General features: G+C 43.4%; 1 protein-coding gene and 1 non-coding gene across 8 annotated transcripts in view; both read right to left on the bottom strand.

The window, feature by feature from the left end:
* LOC106656205 (prolyl 4-hydroxylase subunit alpha-1) overlaps positions 1-18,283 on the bottom strand; it is a 135,774-nt gene that overhangs the window by 74,245 nt on the left and 43,246 nt on the right. The window contains exon 1 of one of the 7 annotated variants that reach the window (XM_023461659.1): positions 17,271-17,560. The exons of the other annotated variants lie outside the window; for them this stretch is intronic. The gene's annotated coding sequence lies outside the window, so the exon portion shown is untranslated. Of the gene's footprint in view, positions 1-17,270; positions 17,561-18,283 lie in introns of those variants that run through there. 7 annotated transcript variants of the gene reach the window in all.
* Trnak-cuu lies at positions 15,636-15,708 on the bottom strand. Its single transcript has one exon. It is a non-coding gene; the product is annotated as a tRNA-Lys (tRNA).

The raw sequence follows: 18,283 nt of genomic DNA, 5'->3' as shown, positions 1-18,283 counted from the left end.
AATATGAAAAAATATAAAAAAAATCTCCACCATTGTTCGCGAGGAAGAATTTTTAACGAAAAACCACTACCAGCACCGCCACTATCCACTCGGCTCTAGAGCAGCACGCGCCCAGGCGCTTCGCTCTCTCGCAGGCAGCTGTTATGAACTAGTTAAAAAAGTTTGAAAATGCTCTCGTCACTCGGTGCTCTCGCGAGAAGCAGCAGTAGACGCTGAGCAGAGAGTAAGGCGCGCACTGCAGGTCCCATTACAATGGTACTTGCTGCAGCTCTCGGCGCTGGTAATCGATAGTTGTACAATGGCGTGGCGCATATTCGCAGCGGCAGCAGGCAAGTTATGATTTAAGAAAATCGAGAGACGTATAACTGCAGCAGTCATTTTATCTTTCGTTATAGAGACTCGCGAACGCCGCGTACATGAAACTTCTTCGGCGGGCCCCACGCCGAACACGACAATGTAAACGATATTATACCGTGAGAGCGAGTTGAAGTTCTGTATAAATGGAAAGTAGGGAAAGAATTGTTGAAAAAGTTTTCAATAATTTTTTGCGCAGCGGCAGAAGCATCGCGATCGAGCGTTATTTGTCACGCGTGAATAAATATTACGATGCAATTCTGCGCGTGTTTATGTATTGTATGTGTACATCGTGCACTTACTTACATACAGCACACACATACACATATGGTTCGGTTAAGTGCAAATACATCAGAAATCGACGAGAGCAGCTGCTGGAAGAGTTCGTGAGAGCGATGTTTCCCAACAAAATAACATCAAGATCCGCAAATATACTGCCGCGCGAGTCGTGCAGCAGCAGCAGCAATACGAGCGAAATAACGCGCTGATACGGTGGCAAACAAATCGATATACGATTTCGCGTGTGTGTGTACGTATGCATCATAATACGTGTGATGTATAATATAGATAGGATAGATAGAATGGAGGAAGACGCGGAATGAGAGAGAAGCCGATTTAATATTGACGCTCTAATTACCTCATAATGACAAACAAACAAATACAGTATACAGAAAGTACGACACGATTACTTTGGGAGTAAGACAGAGAAGAGGGAGAAGATGATTAGAGAACGATCAATCGAGCCAGTCTAGCTCCATCGTAAGCGCCACTTCTACCTTTGACGAGCGAATTCAGAATCCAAGTATGTCACCGTAAACATAAACTCGGGCTGTTGCCATGTACTCCAGGAATTTTACTATGCATACGTATACATGTCTTACGCATCGGCAACACATACCGACGTTGCATTAGACTGCAGTTTTTTTCCTACGCCGCGTATACTACTCGAAACTAAACTTTTCTCCTCGTCGTTGGTGCGTGTTATTTTTTTTTTTGCCTTCCCCCGCCTGCTTTTTTTTCATTTTGAACGCCTAGTACTTATAACGGGGATGAAGTACTTGGATTTTAGCGAGGCAAGTTTCTTTAACGTCGCTTAGGAAGGTAAAAAATAAAAAAAAAAATGTAAAAAAGAATCGATCGCGTAGCTAAAGTACACACGTACGAAGACGAGGAACTACGTCGACGACGACGACGACAACGACCGGAAACTCATTTTCCGCCCTGCTAACTTTTTGGAATCACGAGCCGAGCAAAGTGCGAGAGCTTGCGCGGCGCAATACACGTATTATATACAGAGAGAGAGATGGAGAGAGCGAGAAAGCGAACGCGCGTGTAACGAATAATGCAAGTCGAGCTGAATTTTAAAAGCGAACGCACGCGATTGTTCGAATGTGCACAGTTTACCCAAGGCGGCGCACAGGTATACGCAGGTACGGCCTAAGGGTAGGCGGTAGTGCCTCGAGCGAGCGCACGTAATATGACGTATAACTCGGATTCGGTTTTCATTAGGTTTTATTTAATCAAGAGACCGGCGCGCAAAGGGCAATCGCACGCGAAGATATTTTTAAAAATATAATACACGTGCCACTGGTGCGCTTAAAATATCGAAAAAAGAAATTTTGATCTTAAACTTCTCATGATATATGTTTTCAGTAGGTGGACTAATCCACAGATAATAAGCGAAGGAGTGCGATAATCGTAAGAACCTTAGAGACAGAGTGTTTCGTCCGCTACGATCATGAGCTTTTCGATTCCATCAATAGATGGAGTATCTTGAATCCGCAAGTGACAAACAAATTTTCATAGGGTATATATAATCAATGTGTGACGAACCTTAGAGATATCTCTTTACTTGGTCTTCTATAACTATTCCCCACATCGAACACGAACCTTAAGCTATTTGGATCAAACCCAGGCTTAAAAGGCGCGTTATAAAGGTATTATTGGACCAAAGGTCACACAATGTAACTTTAATGCTACAGTATTATTGATATTGGCGCTATTATATGAAATCTACTGTCCAATAATTTCCAATGACGATTTTTTTCCTCTTATGAACTCCGACTGCACAATCAAACATTTATCGAACAAGTCAACGACACACACACTTGCCTATGTGTGTATATATCGTCCGGTGCAAGTATTTGCGTGCGTCGTGCACGATCGCCGCAGCGAACATAACGTCCGTGTGTACATAACTGCACGTAAGCCCAGTTCCGCGAGTACATATATATATACACGCGAATAAGTTTTGCCAGGCGAGTTTACTCGGCGAAGAAAATCCTATTGGTTAGCTTTTTTCCAGATAGTAGCAGCACCAGCAACAGCCGTAGTGACATCGAAGCGATGGATTTGATTTTCCATGCGACTCTGTCGACACTCGCGATAGTAAAAGAAAGAGAGCCAAGGTAAAAGTTTGTCAATACGTTTGCGGTTCGAGCAAAGAATCCTCGGCTCCTCGCACGAGTGTGTGTATGTACGTGCAGTTTCAGATCGAACTATAGATGAAGTTTTCTATCTTTTTCTCTCTCTACCTAGCTCGCGCTGAAGATTCGAGATTATACATATACGTATTTGCGAAGACATTCTACCTATGTGCAGCGCATCGAAGTCTATCTGTCTATTTTTCCTGTAAAGCCATTCGCTGCATCCTTCATCTCTATTTCTCGTGCACTACGACTCCGCCGGCTCGTGTGAGAATATAAACTTTGTCACGCGAGTCTCGTGTCAATAATTGACTATCCGTCGAGAGATTTACTCGTGCCACTCGCAGTTATTCTCGCATCTTTTTTTTCTTTCTCTCCGGGCCAGTACGACCATAGAATAGGTGAAAATAAAAAAAAATGAGTAAAAAAACAAACAATTTTTCGATTACACTATCGCTGCACACCGCAGCGCCGATAAGTACACAAAGTTCGTATGAACTTTCTTCCTCGAGCCAGGCTATTTTCTCGCGCGGCGCGTTCCGAGCTTTTTTTCCTGCTCATTCTAGCTTTCTCTCGGGCGCTCGCTGCGGACATCTATAGCTATCGCAAATTAATTAACGGTGTGAGAAGAGCCTCGGCTATATAACAGAAAAGATAGAGAGCGAGTAAGGGAGTAAACATCCCTTTTGCGCGAAATCGAGGGCAAACAAGCAAAAGAAAAAGTGATGAAAAAAAAAGAAGAAAAAAAGAAGGATAATCGGTCGATTGCGCAATTACCAAAGCGTGACGATGATGAGAAGGCGAACGAAGAAAAAAAGAGAATTACGCAAAAGGAATGAGAAATGGAAAAAAAGAAGAAGGAGCGCAAAAAAAAAGATAAACTCCTGCAGAGTCGAGCTTTTGCAGCACGCTTTGCATTATCTCTTTCCCTTTCGGCCGGGCTCGTATCTGACGCTGTTGCGCGCCAAACGAATCGCGTGACGAGAGTCGAGAGCCCTGACGTATATCGATCATGCAATTAAGGACTAAACGAAACGAAACGATTCTCGTATACAGCGAGTGCAAAAAAAAGGAAGAGAGTGTGAGCGAGCGAGAGAGAGATGGCCATCTGCAGGTGCGAGTCAGGAGGAAAATGAGATGATCGAGCGAAAAGATGACGACGCGGCGCCAACGATTTTCAAGAGCTATATAAGCTGCGCCGCAGCCTGCGCTGCATCACCAGGCTCATTGACAACTATCCTGCTATATAACCGTATAAGGGCCACGGTGAGAAAGAGAAGGAAAGAGCAATGATACTATCTATATAGATAGATATAGGCGCGTTTGTGTGCACAGTGCACAGCGCGCGAAGAAAGTTTGCGAGTCCAAAACTTTCGCCGATATTTGGCCGCGCGTGAGCTACGTGCATTTATCTTTCTCAAACACGAAAAGGGCTTCTCGCTCGAAAATATTTGCTCTTCTGCGTATATATACGGAGCCGCCAACTTTTACGTATTACCGTGCACCGCCGCTGCGACAGGTTCGCGCACTCGAGTGCCAGATCCGGGCCGACGCGCGCGTACATACATACGATAATGCATCTTCGCGGGAGCTTTTTTCTCGTCAACGCACATTTACGATAATGCGCTGCAGTGCATCATTTTTGTTCTCGTTGTTCCAGTGGTCTTTCTTCTGCTCGTCAAGTTGGAGCAAAATGGATCACTGGCAGCACGCACAATGCACTTGGTCAATATATCCAAATATGCCTCGTACGCTGCTGGACACAATGATCTACAAGTCTCTTTCTCATTCTCTTTCTCTGTCTCTGTTGCTCGCGAGTTTGCCATAACTATCGGTGCATAACCGGGTCGCCTGTGCCGGCCGTGCGCGCCTGTGTCATCGGCCATTATGCATATCGCGAGCGATCGCGCGTACACGCTCGCGCGCGCGCCCAGCGCAGCGATTTCTCTATTATTAGACATGTAGAGTAGTGGTACACGTGCACGCGCATACAAACATACTCGGCCAGCGCGCGTGCGGCGCTCGGTGCCCTGTATCGAATCCGCATTAGCGAATTTAATGCAATTCACACACACACACACACACACACACACACACACACACACACACACACACACACACACACGCACTCATACACACGTACACGCACTCGGTGCATTATCATTTGCGATGCATGAGCCTTTCAATCGGCTAATAATGCCCGGTACACGTATACACTGCGCTGCAGCGTCATATCGCCGCAGCAGCTCTTACGCTCCAACTGCCCGTCTCTGTCCCTCTCAGGCGTAAAATAATGCATTCGCATAATATAATATGTAATACGCGCGCGCGTGCGTACGGGAGCACGCGAATGAACTCATTTTTCCTCATTTGACAAATAAATAGAGGCGCGCGCACGCGGCGTTATACAATTGCACTAGGCACTGTCCCGCGCACATCATTATAATGCGTAAGCTTGTATCCTGCTGCACAGCTCACCGAATCACCGCACAGATAAATGTCACTCTATGCTTATACGCGAGAGAGAGAGAGAGAAAGAGCAGAGTTGAGCTAATTATCGTTATCGGCTGCGCACGAGCGCGGGGCGCGCGAGTACACATTTGAAAAGTGAAAATGAATAATAGATAAGCGCGGGTATAATAATATAAAAGCGTCGCTTTTGTGACATTATCTCGCACTGCATCCAGCACTGGGACAAACGCACACACGTGCACATATTCATCTGCACGTAACACGTACGAGCGCATACATAATTGCGCGGGTACGCCTCTTACGCTAGACAGAATTCGTTGCTCATTCAATATATTACATTTATAATATGCGCGCGCTATGCACATATAGGCCTACATTGTGTCTGTGTGCAGATATACGCGTACGTATGTGATATTGTTACAAGCGCCGCATTATATCAGGTGTTATATTGCAGAGGCGGGCATTATGAATGGAAAATGATTATTGTCGCGCATGGTATACGTATATATAGTATTATAAAGGGCGTCGTGACGCGAACACGAAAGAGAGAAACGAGGAAGTAACGCGCGTAATACGGTATACCGCATGCTGCTGCTGCTGCTGCAGAAGCTAGATCGTAACGCGCGATTATTAGACTATGTATATAGAGAGAGAGAAATATAACGCGCTCGACGATTTGCCGACGAGCAGCAGCAGCAGCAGCAGTGATCGTGACTTGCACTAACACTATACACAGTCGAGGCAGCATCTCGCTGTGTGCAGAAGTTGAATACCGTCGCGGGCTGTAATTGCTGTCGCTATTTGTGAGTGTGATACCTTCGCTACAACGTAGCTTTTCGAAAACAGTTTCGTACGACGCATGTAGTTTTGCAGCGATCGTGTACACGATCGATCGATCGATCGATCGTGGCGGCGCGTCGGATCATCAAAAAAACCGCAGAACCAACTGCGAAATTTCGCCTGGCTTGGATCGCGCCAGCAGAAGCAGCGCATGCACACGGAAACTTTGCGAGAAATGTCAAAGGGAAGTCGTCGTCGTCGTGCCACCGGGATCTACCGTGCCACGCCGCGTCTTCGTAAGAGCTCGAGAGAGAGAGAGAAATCGTCAAAGTCGACCATCGAGATGATGCTTGATTGCGGCAGCAGCACAGGGGAGGCTGGCTTGCTATACTGCGGTGGTGGCGGTACGTTTGTCAGCACACCGGCACGTATCTCGCACACAGACGCTATAACTATATCGTTGATAATCGTGCATAGCGATATAGATGTGTGTGTGTGTGTGTGTGTGTGTGTGTGTGTGTGTGTGTGTGTGTGTGTGTGTGTGTGTGTGTGTAGACGAAGATTCACAGAAACTCGTAGTCGTAGTCGTCGTCGTCGTCGTCGTCGATGCCGTCGAGCTTTGATCAGTGATGAGTATACCGATTCGAACAAGATCTTTGCCGTACATATACGGTCGAGCTTCCGCTTCTCCAATTTTCCCCGGCTATATGGTTTCAATCGAATTGCCGAGCTAATTCAATCGTCCGAATTAAAATTATACCCTCCGTATGAAACAATTCTGGAAAAGTTGCACGAAACGAAGCTCGAAGGTTTCCGATACGCAATAAAGGAATTTGGCAACAAAATAAACGGGGCATTTCTCAATTCACAGAGATCTCGATCGCGGGTAATTTTACGAAAGAGAATCGTGCTTGGGGGCATAGTTTCTGCAAACCCAACGCACAGCGTTGAGGATAACATCTTGTCTGGCGACGATGGCGTACGCCATATATCTTACACGCGCATAAATACAAAACACAATCCCGAGTGTAACAACTGTCACGCACGGGGGATCGCCACCTACTCCAGCTATAGCTAGCTAGCTCTTAGATGCGGACGTCCGATCTTTCGGGTGAAACGTTGGCTAAACGATTCGGCTGCTTTGCTGCGTACATACGGCTCGACTCTACCTCGAGCCATACTATCGATCGCTGAGATCTTCTTGCCGCGCGTTAATTGTTTCAATCCAACGGCATGTACATAAATTTTCGTAAAGTCCAAGAGAGAAGAGAGTAAGAGAGAGTGAGAGAGTGAGAGAAAAATTTCGGAGCTAGACCACACAGTACATGTAATATATGCAGGCGCGAAGAACCCCCTTGCGAAAAAAGAAAAGTATGCGAGCCTCGACCTCGACAACGGTGTAGCGGCAGTGCGCAGGCGACGCGCGGGGACAATTTCACAAGCAGTTAAACTCGGAGAATACGGAAGCAATTGTAAGCGTACGCAAGTGTATCGTGCACAGGCCGTAGTCATGACGCGCGGAATAGGTGTGGCGAGCCCGGTTTATACTCTTATACCACGAGGCGATTCAACTCGCTTCTTGCGCACATATAGTCACGCACTTGGATTCGTGTATTAATATTTGTCCAACTAATTAGAATAATAAGTCCGCTCGAAGGAGCAAGTTCGTACCGCACACACTTGGGACCTAAGCGCGTACGCGTACACTTTTGAGTAAAACATAAAAATAAAAACTAAGCCTATACAATAGGGTGGTTCGCTTTTGCAAAAATGTTCAAAATCGCGTATACGTCATGGCGATTCTGAAATTTCAAGTCTTTACGAAAAGAAAGCCGGGTTCAGAACCTAAAAAAAGTGTCGGGAACCGGTGTCGATCGATTTTTGAAGTTTAAGAACGTGATCCAAAATAGGAGCAAATTCGGTCAACCATTCAATTTATTTCAAACTGTGTTTCAGGAGTAAAAATAATATTGACAATACATTTTCTTACGTATTTTTGTCTGTAGAATCGAATACCGTAGTCAGTTTTGCTCTACGACTTCGTCTTCATCGATAAAAATGTACTTTTTTGATTTTTTTTCGCTTAAAAATCCAAAAATCGACTTTGCAACGTTTGAAAATGAACATAAAAAATCTTCGAAAATTTTTGACACTACCAAAATTTAGGATTTTTTGTGACGAATCCAACCGTATAAATTAGTATATGCTTTAAAATTATTTTCATTCATAAAAATGCAAATTTTCGATTTTTTTTTGGCTGAATTTGACGAAAAATCTCGAAAACGCGCCCTTTTTGAGAGAAAGTGCTCTTAAAAAATCCCGCTGCAACATTTTTTTTGTATTTTTTGCTGTAAAATTGAATGACGTTGCGATTTTGGTCCTAAAACATCGTTTTAGAAAAAAAAAATTTTTTTTCGAAAACATCTCGTTTTCGAGTTTTTTCGTCAAATTCAGCCAAAAAAAATCGAAAATTTGCATTTTTATGAATGAAAATAATTTTAAAGCATATACTAATTTATACGGTTGAATTCGTCACAAAAAATCCTGAATTTTAGTAGTGTCAAAAATTTTCGAAGATTTTTTCTGTTCATTTTTAAACGTTGCAAAGTCGATTTTTGGATTTTTAAGCGAAAATAAATCAAAAAAGTACATTTTTATCGATGAAAACGAAGTCGTAGAGCAAAACTGACTACGGCATTCGATTCTACAGACAAAAATACGTAAGAAAATGTATTGTCGATATTATTTTTACTCTCGAAACACAGTTTGAAATAAATTGAATGGTTGACCGATTTTGCTCCTATTTTGGACCACGTTTTTAAACTTCAAAAATCGATCGACACCGGTTCCCGACACATTTTTTAGGTTCTGAACCCGGCTTTCTTTGCGTAAAGATTTGAACTTTCAGAATCGCCATGACGTATACGCGATTTTGAACATTTTTGCAAAAGCGAACCACCCTACTATACAATTGCCGCGTACGACAAAAGAGAGAGTGAGAGAGAAGTGAGGGACCGAAGAAAGAGAGAGAAAAAAGGAGAAACGAACTCATTTAGAGGAACTTTACCACCAGTTTAATTACACGAAATGTTAACGTTATGCTTCTTCCAGTCTCTCACGCGGAGCTTTTAATTATTCCATCCTTCTCCTTTACTTCCTCGCGGCGCAAGTCGGGCACACGCAATGTTCTAATTAAATGCTGCATAATTCCTTGAAGCAGCAGTAGTAGTAGAAGCAGCGGCATCAGCTATAGGCATGGTCGTGTACGCAATGTATATAGGCAACTTGCCGCAAGCTTTGAATCCAAAGACGACGACGATGAGTCGTACGCGCGCACATACATAGCAAGAAACGAAACTCCTTATGAACGCGAGTATAATATTCAAGAGACTTATTCCGAGCTATCAAGCCTCTTCCTCGTCTCACTTCTATATGTGCCAACTGTCTTGTTGAATATATACTTTCAGGCGATAAACCTTTGATGTGACACGTGCGCAATAATTCGGAGGTTCGACTGATTGTTTTTTTCTTTTTCGAGCTTGCGCGAAAATTATCGCGTGCATAGGGTATTAATTTTTTTTTTTCAATTTTCGTGACAGATGAACGAGAAGGATCTAATTTATCGCTATAGCCAAAAATTTAATGGCATATTATAGCTGCGACGGATATATAATCGAAAAAATACGGCGAACTAATGGATTCGCGAGTATATCGAAGCATTTAAGCTGCATAATATCCAATTAAATCACTTTTAGTAATGGCACTCGGGAACGAAAATAACAAATGAAAAAAAAGCCTGCGGAAAAAGCCGCAAGAGAGGCGAGACAAAAAGTCGAATACATCGGGTTATAATTGAAAATGATAATCAATTGCGGCCATGAGCGAGGATATAAACGAACCTTCGCATTTTATATTTGTATCATATGTATTATGTTGTGTACAATATATATATGATATAATACGTCCTGCGTATATAAGCATTAAGCACGCGCATCCGGTAATAAATTGGTGCCAAATTGATCGCGCGCGGCAAAAAGTCGTATACGTATAACTTCACACGCGGGCTGGCAAGTGTGAGCAAAAAATTGCGCGAATAATGTATTACAGAAATAATTAAATATCCATTCGATATCAATTTAAAAATCTTATTGGTCAGTGCGCTGCGGGTTGGGAAGAGAGTCTGCGTTATATGCATGCTATACTCGCACACAGAAGTATACGTACGTATAGAAACTCATTAATCTTATCGGCACGTATACCAGCAGCCTACTTTCTTCTTTTCATTAATCGCGCGGGCGAGTGTGCATTGCGGGGCCAATTTTTACCTCGCCGAAATTTCCATTTGCCGTAATGTATTCGCTCGGCCCATTATGTATGAATTGGTATAAATTCAAACCTCTCGTCGAGTGGGGTCTACGGTCGAGGTGGTGGTGGCTCGGCGGCTGCTCCAAAGCAACAAAAAAGAAAAAGAAGAGAAAAGAAAAACAGTAGGTATAGGTGGAAGTCAATCGAAATTGGCGCATGGCGCTGCAGATTGATCGAGGCGAGCGAAACAAAAGGTTTACACTTCTGTGGCTGTTACTGCAGCAGCAGAAGCAGTAGCATTGGCACACGGGGCGCGCTTGTGCCGAGGTACAGCAGTGGCCAGCAGCACTAGGAGAAACAATCGTCGAATAAAATTGCGCAGCTGTACCCATTGGTGTGTCGATGAAATATATTTCGTCCCTATATACTTTGCAACGCGCGCGCGATAGAGATAGAGGCCTCGATGCACTGTTGTCTGCGCGTCGCGTAAAAAAGAAAAGCAAGAGAGGCAGAGACAGCGAGAGAGAGAGAGAGAGAGAGAGAAGAAAATATAGCAGCGCAGAGTTAACTCTCGTTCGATGGATTAATTTAACGACCAAAATGTATTATACCGCGCTACGCGCGAAAGTCTATTTGTGCCGCCAGCTCGAGCCCAGCTTCAGCCCTTTTGTCTGTGTATGCACTTGTCTTTTTTTCAAATATACCGTACACACACACAAATATACCTACGATATATATATTGTGTCTAGCAACAGTAGCGGTAGTGAAAAAAACCTGCAGTGTTCTCTCACGCGAGACCTGGACCGACCAAGCACGCGCTCGCTCGCCCACGCGCTATATACGTACCTACCAGTATATAGTACACGCTCGAAAAGATATATCGAGCGCAGACGTACGTAACGATAGCCGACAACGCTTATTGTTGGAAATATGAGGTGCGTGGGCGGCTATATATGTGCTGCTGCTGTTGCTGTTGCTGTTGCTGCTACCACTACTACTGCGGTTACTCTCGAAAAATTGGCTCGTTGCAGCGGGCAAAATTACGTACGTATATACCCTCCCTCGTACGCGGCTTGTGCGTAGAAAAGTTAATTTCGAGCCCCCGGTGCGCGTATTGCGTTGCGAGCTAGCGAAACTTGAAATATAATGAATAGAGGCAGATGAGGAGCGATTTTCCTAGTCGCAATACGGTTTCTTCGACTGACTTTTGCATGCTTTAAGCTCTCGGGTGTGCGAATAAGCAACTCTCGATTAAAATTACGAGCGTCTCGGTGCTTCTTTTTTGCTCACTGCATTGCGTTGCTTGAATTTCATAAGATGACAAACTATGTATCGGAGCAGCAACAGCTGACTCGTGAAGAACTTTTACTGCATTACGTTTGATGTAAGAATGGAGCTAATAGATGGACGGGCGACCAGTATCTAAAAAGCGATTATTATATAATATTCAATCATTATAAACGTATCAAATAACAATATGATATCTTGTATTAATAGAACAGTTAAAATCATTGAATACATTATAATATATGTTACAAGCATAGAACTAAGGGTCTATCTACTGTTTACCCGTCCATCTATCAGTTTTGGAGAATGAGTTGCAACTTTCTAATTTCTCCAAAAAGAAAAAAAAATCGCCCAACGTGGGGCTCGAACCCACGACCCTGAGATTAAGAGTCTCATGCTCTACTTTTTTTTTTTTATTTATATTGTTTGTTTATTATGTAAAAGAATGATACATAGGTGTTAGTGGCACAAACAATTTTCGAAAACCACAGATAGATGACATAGTTTGATAAAGACTTGACTCCCGGCGGAGTTCACAGTTTTGAGATGTAAATGGAGTTATTACTTCGTTGATTTATCGAGCATAGACAGAAGCCGCCCGGGGGCGAACTAGTTCTAAAATTTATTCATAATTTTCGAGGCAGGAAAAAAGCCACAAGCAGCAACAAAAACCCGCTGACAATAATTTATACAAAAGAAAAAAAAAGAAGAAAAAGGAACACAGAGGAATGTATTCCTCTCAATAACCTTTATGTACATGATTTAGATCTGAAGTGAGAGCCCGACCGGACAGTTAGCAAGAGAAAAAGAAAGAGAAAAGAGAAAAACCTAGCCTCCGAGGTTGGCGTGTGGGCCCACAGCTCTTCTTCTCGCTCTCCTTCTCACTTCGTCGAGATGAACGGCGTCCACCAGCCACCAGTATTTTGTAGTGTCCAATTTATTAAAATCCTTAGTGTCGCGTACTGGGATCGTTCGATCGTACCTGAGCGGAGGCAAGCTGAGGGCATCGCGGGGGATTTCCTTGTTATTCCGATGTCGAGACCAGTGGTAAATGACCGGTACACCATTCGCATTCTGAATCAAGCCTTGCGCGTCCAATTTAATAAAAGCTTCCGGAGGAAGCAGTCCAGAATTCTTACAAGCTTCGATGTAGCGGTCTTCGCAGTCAGTAATTGAGCTGATCTCAGCGTTGGTGTGGTCTCTCATGTGGGCGAAATAGTTTCTAGTGAGGCCTATAATAAAGTTGTCAATCCTCGGGATATTGGCCGCTGCGTAAAGATTTCTGTTACTTGTCATTCTTCGGTACTGTGTGTGCGCAGATCTATTTACTTTTAAACATATTCGCAGGCATTTCCTCTCAAATACCCTCAACCTTTCCATTGTGCTTGCACTCTGGTTGAACCATACTGGCGCACCGTAGGTGATGATCGGTCTAATCAAGAGCAAATAGCAAATCACTTTAACTCGTTTGTCAAGATATTTGCTGTGAAAGAGTTTACTCAGGGAGATGAAGGCTGCTCTTGCTTTACTCAGCTGAGTGATCGGGTGCGACGATAATCTGTGCAACTGGTCGATATGTATACCCAAATATTTGACCACCGCACGATGAGGAACCACTCCGGCCTCGCCGCCGCCCGGATCAGTCAGACTGATCGAGAAGGTCCTCCAACCTGCCCTTTCCTTCCTGCTGAGCCTATCGACGGGGAGTCTGAATAAAATTGATTCGCACTTTGAAACGTTGACTCTGAGCTTCCAGTTGTTGTAAAAGATGTTTATTTTGTTGGTAATAGTGCTGAGCTCGCGGCTGGTCTCCAGTGGATACTTTCCTGTAATGAGTACGATCAAGTCATCTGCGAAGGCATAGGCTCTCTTGCTGTCGTTGATGTTTAGTCCAAATAACTCGAGGAGCTTCGCTGTGTATATGTTAAACAAAATCGGTGCGTTGACAGTGCCCTGCATCAGACCCTCGAATATGTCAAAGTTCATTGATGCCGACTCGCCCAGCAGATGTACTTTGAGCGAGCGCTCACACAACATGTTCTTTATTAGATATAATATATATGATTTGAATTTGTAACCTTTTAATTTGTAGATGAGGCCGTCGACCCACACCGTGTCAAAGGCCGTCTGCAGATCTATAAGACATGCGGCTACCATCTTGTGGTTGTTCAGTTGACTACAAATATATGACGATACCTTGTTGATCGCGTGCGCTGTTGAATGTCCATATCTAAAGCCAAATTGTTGGTTTGGTATGATGTTTTCTCTGTCACAGTGAGCAACTATTTTTTGGTTCAGCAGCGCTTCAAAAATTTTGCTGATGTTAGGCAGCAGGCTGATGGGGCGATAGCTCGCTGGGCTCGTAGGATCCTTGTTTTTCTTCAGGATGGGGATCACTTTAGCCGCCTTCCAGGTCCCCGGGTAGTGTCCGTTGTTTATAATGTTGTTGAACAACACGGTGTAACATTGGATGAACTCGATCGGCAGATTTTTAAGGACGATGTTGGGAATGCCATCGTTGCCAAAGGAAGTCTTGCCCTTGATGCCGTTCAATATTCGGACTATCTCAGCAGTTACCACAAACATGTCGTCTTCTTCGCGTCCGTTGAGAGGGTGTAGTGATGAATGTCTATCGTCAAAAATTCTGTGAGAGCCTCTGTCAGTTCTCCAGCGAACAATTTCGTCGTCAAACGCTCCGGCCGACCGCGCAATAAGGTCGTCGAATGCGTTATTGTGATCGATAATCTTTCTCTTGTTTACGTTGGAGAAGTGCCAGCCCAAGGCGTTGGCCACGTCCACCGGGTCTGACAGCAGGTAATGATCTCCACCGTCTGCAGTGTTTGGATTAGGCAGTCCTAGTGTCCTCACGCAGTCCAAATTATTTTTGGGGACTTTCAAGCAATTTATAGGATCTATCGACCTTCGTCTAAACATTCTGTTCAGCTCAGGGAAAAAAGAGTCGGTACATTTGTAGTTGATACGCCGTGCTTTATTGGCCCAATATTTGTTCACTGCCTTCGAGAATTCTTTGTTTATCTCATATTTGACAGCTTGCAAGAGTTCTCTCACCGCCAGGATAGTGTCTTGTGTGGCACGTAAGTTGGGATTGCATCTGCGTCTGAGATAATTAAGGCGGGTGATCAACATTGCCTTGTCCCTCTGTAATTTGTTGATTTTGTTGTTGGTGTATTTTTCTGTGCTGTTAACAGAAGTAAACCTAGGAACACAGCGCTGCATGGCCTCACAGATCGCGTCGTTCATAACAGATAGGTAATCATCAATTTCCTCGTTAGTAAGATTTCTGCTTGCCGGTATGTTGATATCATGATTGTTTTTCAAGTATAAGCGAAACCTGCGCCAGTCTGTGCCCTTGAAGTTCCAAGCGTCCTTTTGCTGAGAGACGTCAATTAGTAGGTCAGCAGTGCGATTCAGGCCCATCTGAAAGCATATCGCTCTATGATCACTGTCGTAATCCAGCGTTCCTAGTCTGCCGCACGACAATCCGCCAATCTCCAATCGGGCATCAGCAAAACACAGGTCCAGGTACGAGCCCGAGCTGGGAAAAGTGGGCTCGCAGGGGGCATACAATTTAGTGCCATGTTCGATTGCAGCGTCCCTCAACCAGTTCGTCAGGTATCCACCTCTTGAGTTCGACTGCGAGTCGCCCCATAACATAGCTCTCGCGTTAAAGTCGCCCGCACATAAATATAAATTAGAATTGTGATCAGAAATTTTTCTGATAAAGTCGTCCCACTCATGAATGAACGAAACTCTGTTGTTTCCCGCCGCATATATGCTAGAAATGCAGATATTATTGACTCGAGAACTTTTGAGTTTGATAGTTGTGTGCTCGAGCGTGGCGTATGAGTCTCATGCTCTACCGACTGAGCTAGCCGGGCCAGTGGAAGGGGGCACTTTACCGTGTTTGAATAGTCACACGTACAAAGACGTGAGTTTTTTTTAAATTGGAGCAAGCTGAGACTTTCTAATTTCTTCAAACTCCAAAAAAATCGCCCAACGTGGGGCTCGAACCCACGACCCTGAGATTAAGAGTCTCATGCTCTACCGACTGAGCTAGCCGGGCGTATATTTCAATTAACACAGGAACCAAAAACTCAGTTTTTTGAAATTGGAGCGAGTCGTGACTTTCACTTCTCGTTAAATTCCAAAAAAAAACGCCCAACGTGGGGCTCGAACCCACGACCCTGAGATTAAGAGTCTCATGCTCTACCGACTTTTTTTTTTTTTTGTGAAACATATGTTTATTAATCAAACAAAATATTATGTTATACATTTGTATATATAAATTAGGCTATAAACATAGTGAAAAGATGCCAATCTTAAAGTATAATTAACAGAATGATCATTTTTTGATTCTCGCTGTTACACGTTTACGCTTATTGTTTACATTTCGTATGTTTTTTTATATTGATTATCATAATATATGTACTATAGAAAAGTATGAAAAACTATAGTCCCTCTTTTTATTATTTAATTATCTTATAGCTATATATAATGAGACGAGAATAGAGAAACAAAAAAAATAGAGAACAAGTGATATTAACTTAATACTAGCGTAATTAAATATGCAACATGGGTAATTAAAACCTTTGAGTACGGCCTCGTCAAACTCAGTCGTGTCGTAGATATATTTTTCGCATAAATTAAACTTATGAATATTGATACTTTTGTCTAAGTGATGTCTATCCAAGTAATAGAATCTATGATTTGAATTATGGTCAATGATTAAATTATTTTCATCAAGGAATTTAAACGCCTCTGGTGGTACAAAACCCATGGTAAGCGATCTTAATAAGAAGTTAGTTTTATCGAAGTAAGGTCCGTAAATTAGATTATTATCTTTGTTCGCCATAGCGCTTTTAATGTAATTCCTGATGAGGTATACAATAAATGAGTCGATTCTAGGAATCTCTGCCATTGTTAACAGGTTAACATTGTTTATACATCTGGTAAAGCCGCTAAGCGCAGATTTATATTTGTTTAAACATATTCTTAGTATTTTTCTCTCGAATAGTCGGAGCTTTTCCATGGACGAGGCAGACACATTAAACCAAATTGGACAGCCATATGATAAGATAGGTCTTATTAGACATAAGTAATAGATAATTTTTGCTCTTTGCCTAAGGTAAGGAGAATGGAAAAGGTTTTGTAGCTTGGCAAACACTATTTTGGCCTTGTTTAGCTGCATTTCAATGTGTGCATCGAACTTCAGTAAGTCATCCAAAACAATACCTAAATATTTAACTTCTCTTTTATGCGGTATGACTATATTTTGTGTAGTATCTGTTATGTGGAATTCTTTCCAGTGTGCTTGTGACCTGGCTCTTACTGCCTGAACTCACGGCCCTTGTCGGCCACGCTGGTCCCTTTCGTCGTCGGTCCGTCCGTCGTGAGTTCTCCTATTGACACCTAGATAAAATAACAACACGGGACTAGGGCTCAATCATACAATAAATATAATCACCACTAATTCAATTGAATAATGCGATTTATTACTCGCGGTAACTATACATGGCCGAGTCGGCCCGAGGAGGTCGTCGCCGGCGTTCTCGCACGGTGACGCGTCAAGCGCGAGGCCTAGACGAGGGGACAAACACCAAATAGAAGACTCGTTGCCCGACTCACCACCGTCGCGATCTTCTATTATCGGGGCTTGCCGGTCCTCCAGGTAAATTCCCTCCTGCAACACAAGTAGAAAGCTGGTGAGCCTGGACGTCTCGTCGTCCCCTCCTCACGATGACGATGACTGGCCCGCAGCACACACTCTCCGCGCACTCGAGCTCTCGTCGAGCTGACCACACTCCTCACGAAGAGGCCTTAGGGTGATTACACCCGTGGAGCTCGACCAAGAGTCGACTTAGGCATCCAGAGGGTTACCCTGGATGTCGCACTCACACTCAATGCGTATCGCACACACACTTACTCAAAATTACGCTCGAAAGTCGATCGCACGATCTTGCCAGTTCGTAGGCAACTGACTTGTCGTTATTCATACACCGTGTTGACAAGCTGCCAAACGTCCTTTCTCTTCTCATCGTTGCTCACATGAAAATATAAATATCGCGATCAAATGATTTACTATATTCAAATTACTACTATTGGCCGACGACAACGACTACGCATGGGCTCGTCGGGCAACTGAGCATCTGATGCATTTACTGCATCACATGCTTGAGTGTAATTCTTTTCCTTTTTGACAGAGCGGCGAAATAATATTGTCTCGCATTTAGTCGGGTTAATATGTAGCTTCCATTGCTGGTAAAATTTAATAATTTTAATAAAAATGTTTTGGAGTTTGCGTTGTATTTGTCTCATATCCTCGTCGGCCACGTAAATGATAAGATCATCCGCGAAAGCGAGTCCCTGGATTTCGCTTTGGTTAATTGCAAAGTGTTTCAGTAGATCAGCTGTGTAGATGTTGAACAGCAGAGGGGAGTTTACTGTTCCTTGCTGTAATCCTTCAGTGATTAGATGCTCTTTGGTGTTGCTATTATTGATGCTTTTCCCATCCAGCTTAAATTTTTTATTTGTAATCATGTTGCTTACAATTTTTAATAGGTGTAAGTTCATGCTGTGCTTTGTAATTTGTATAAGAGACCGTCATGCCATACTGAATCAAAGGCTTTTTTGATGTCGAT

This window comes from Trichogramma pretiosum, unplaced genomic scaffold, assembly GCF_000599845.2.
Source record: "Trichogramma pretiosum strain Unisexual culture from Peru unplaced genomic scaffold, Tpre_2.0 scaffold4, whole genome shotgun sequence".
Taxonomy (NCBI): domain Eukaryota; kingdom Metazoa; phylum Arthropoda; class Insecta; order Hymenoptera; family Trichogrammatidae; genus Trichogramma; species Trichogramma pretiosum.
Note: the sequence above shows the minus strand (reverse complement) of the source record. Positions and strands in the feature narration are given on the sequence as shown.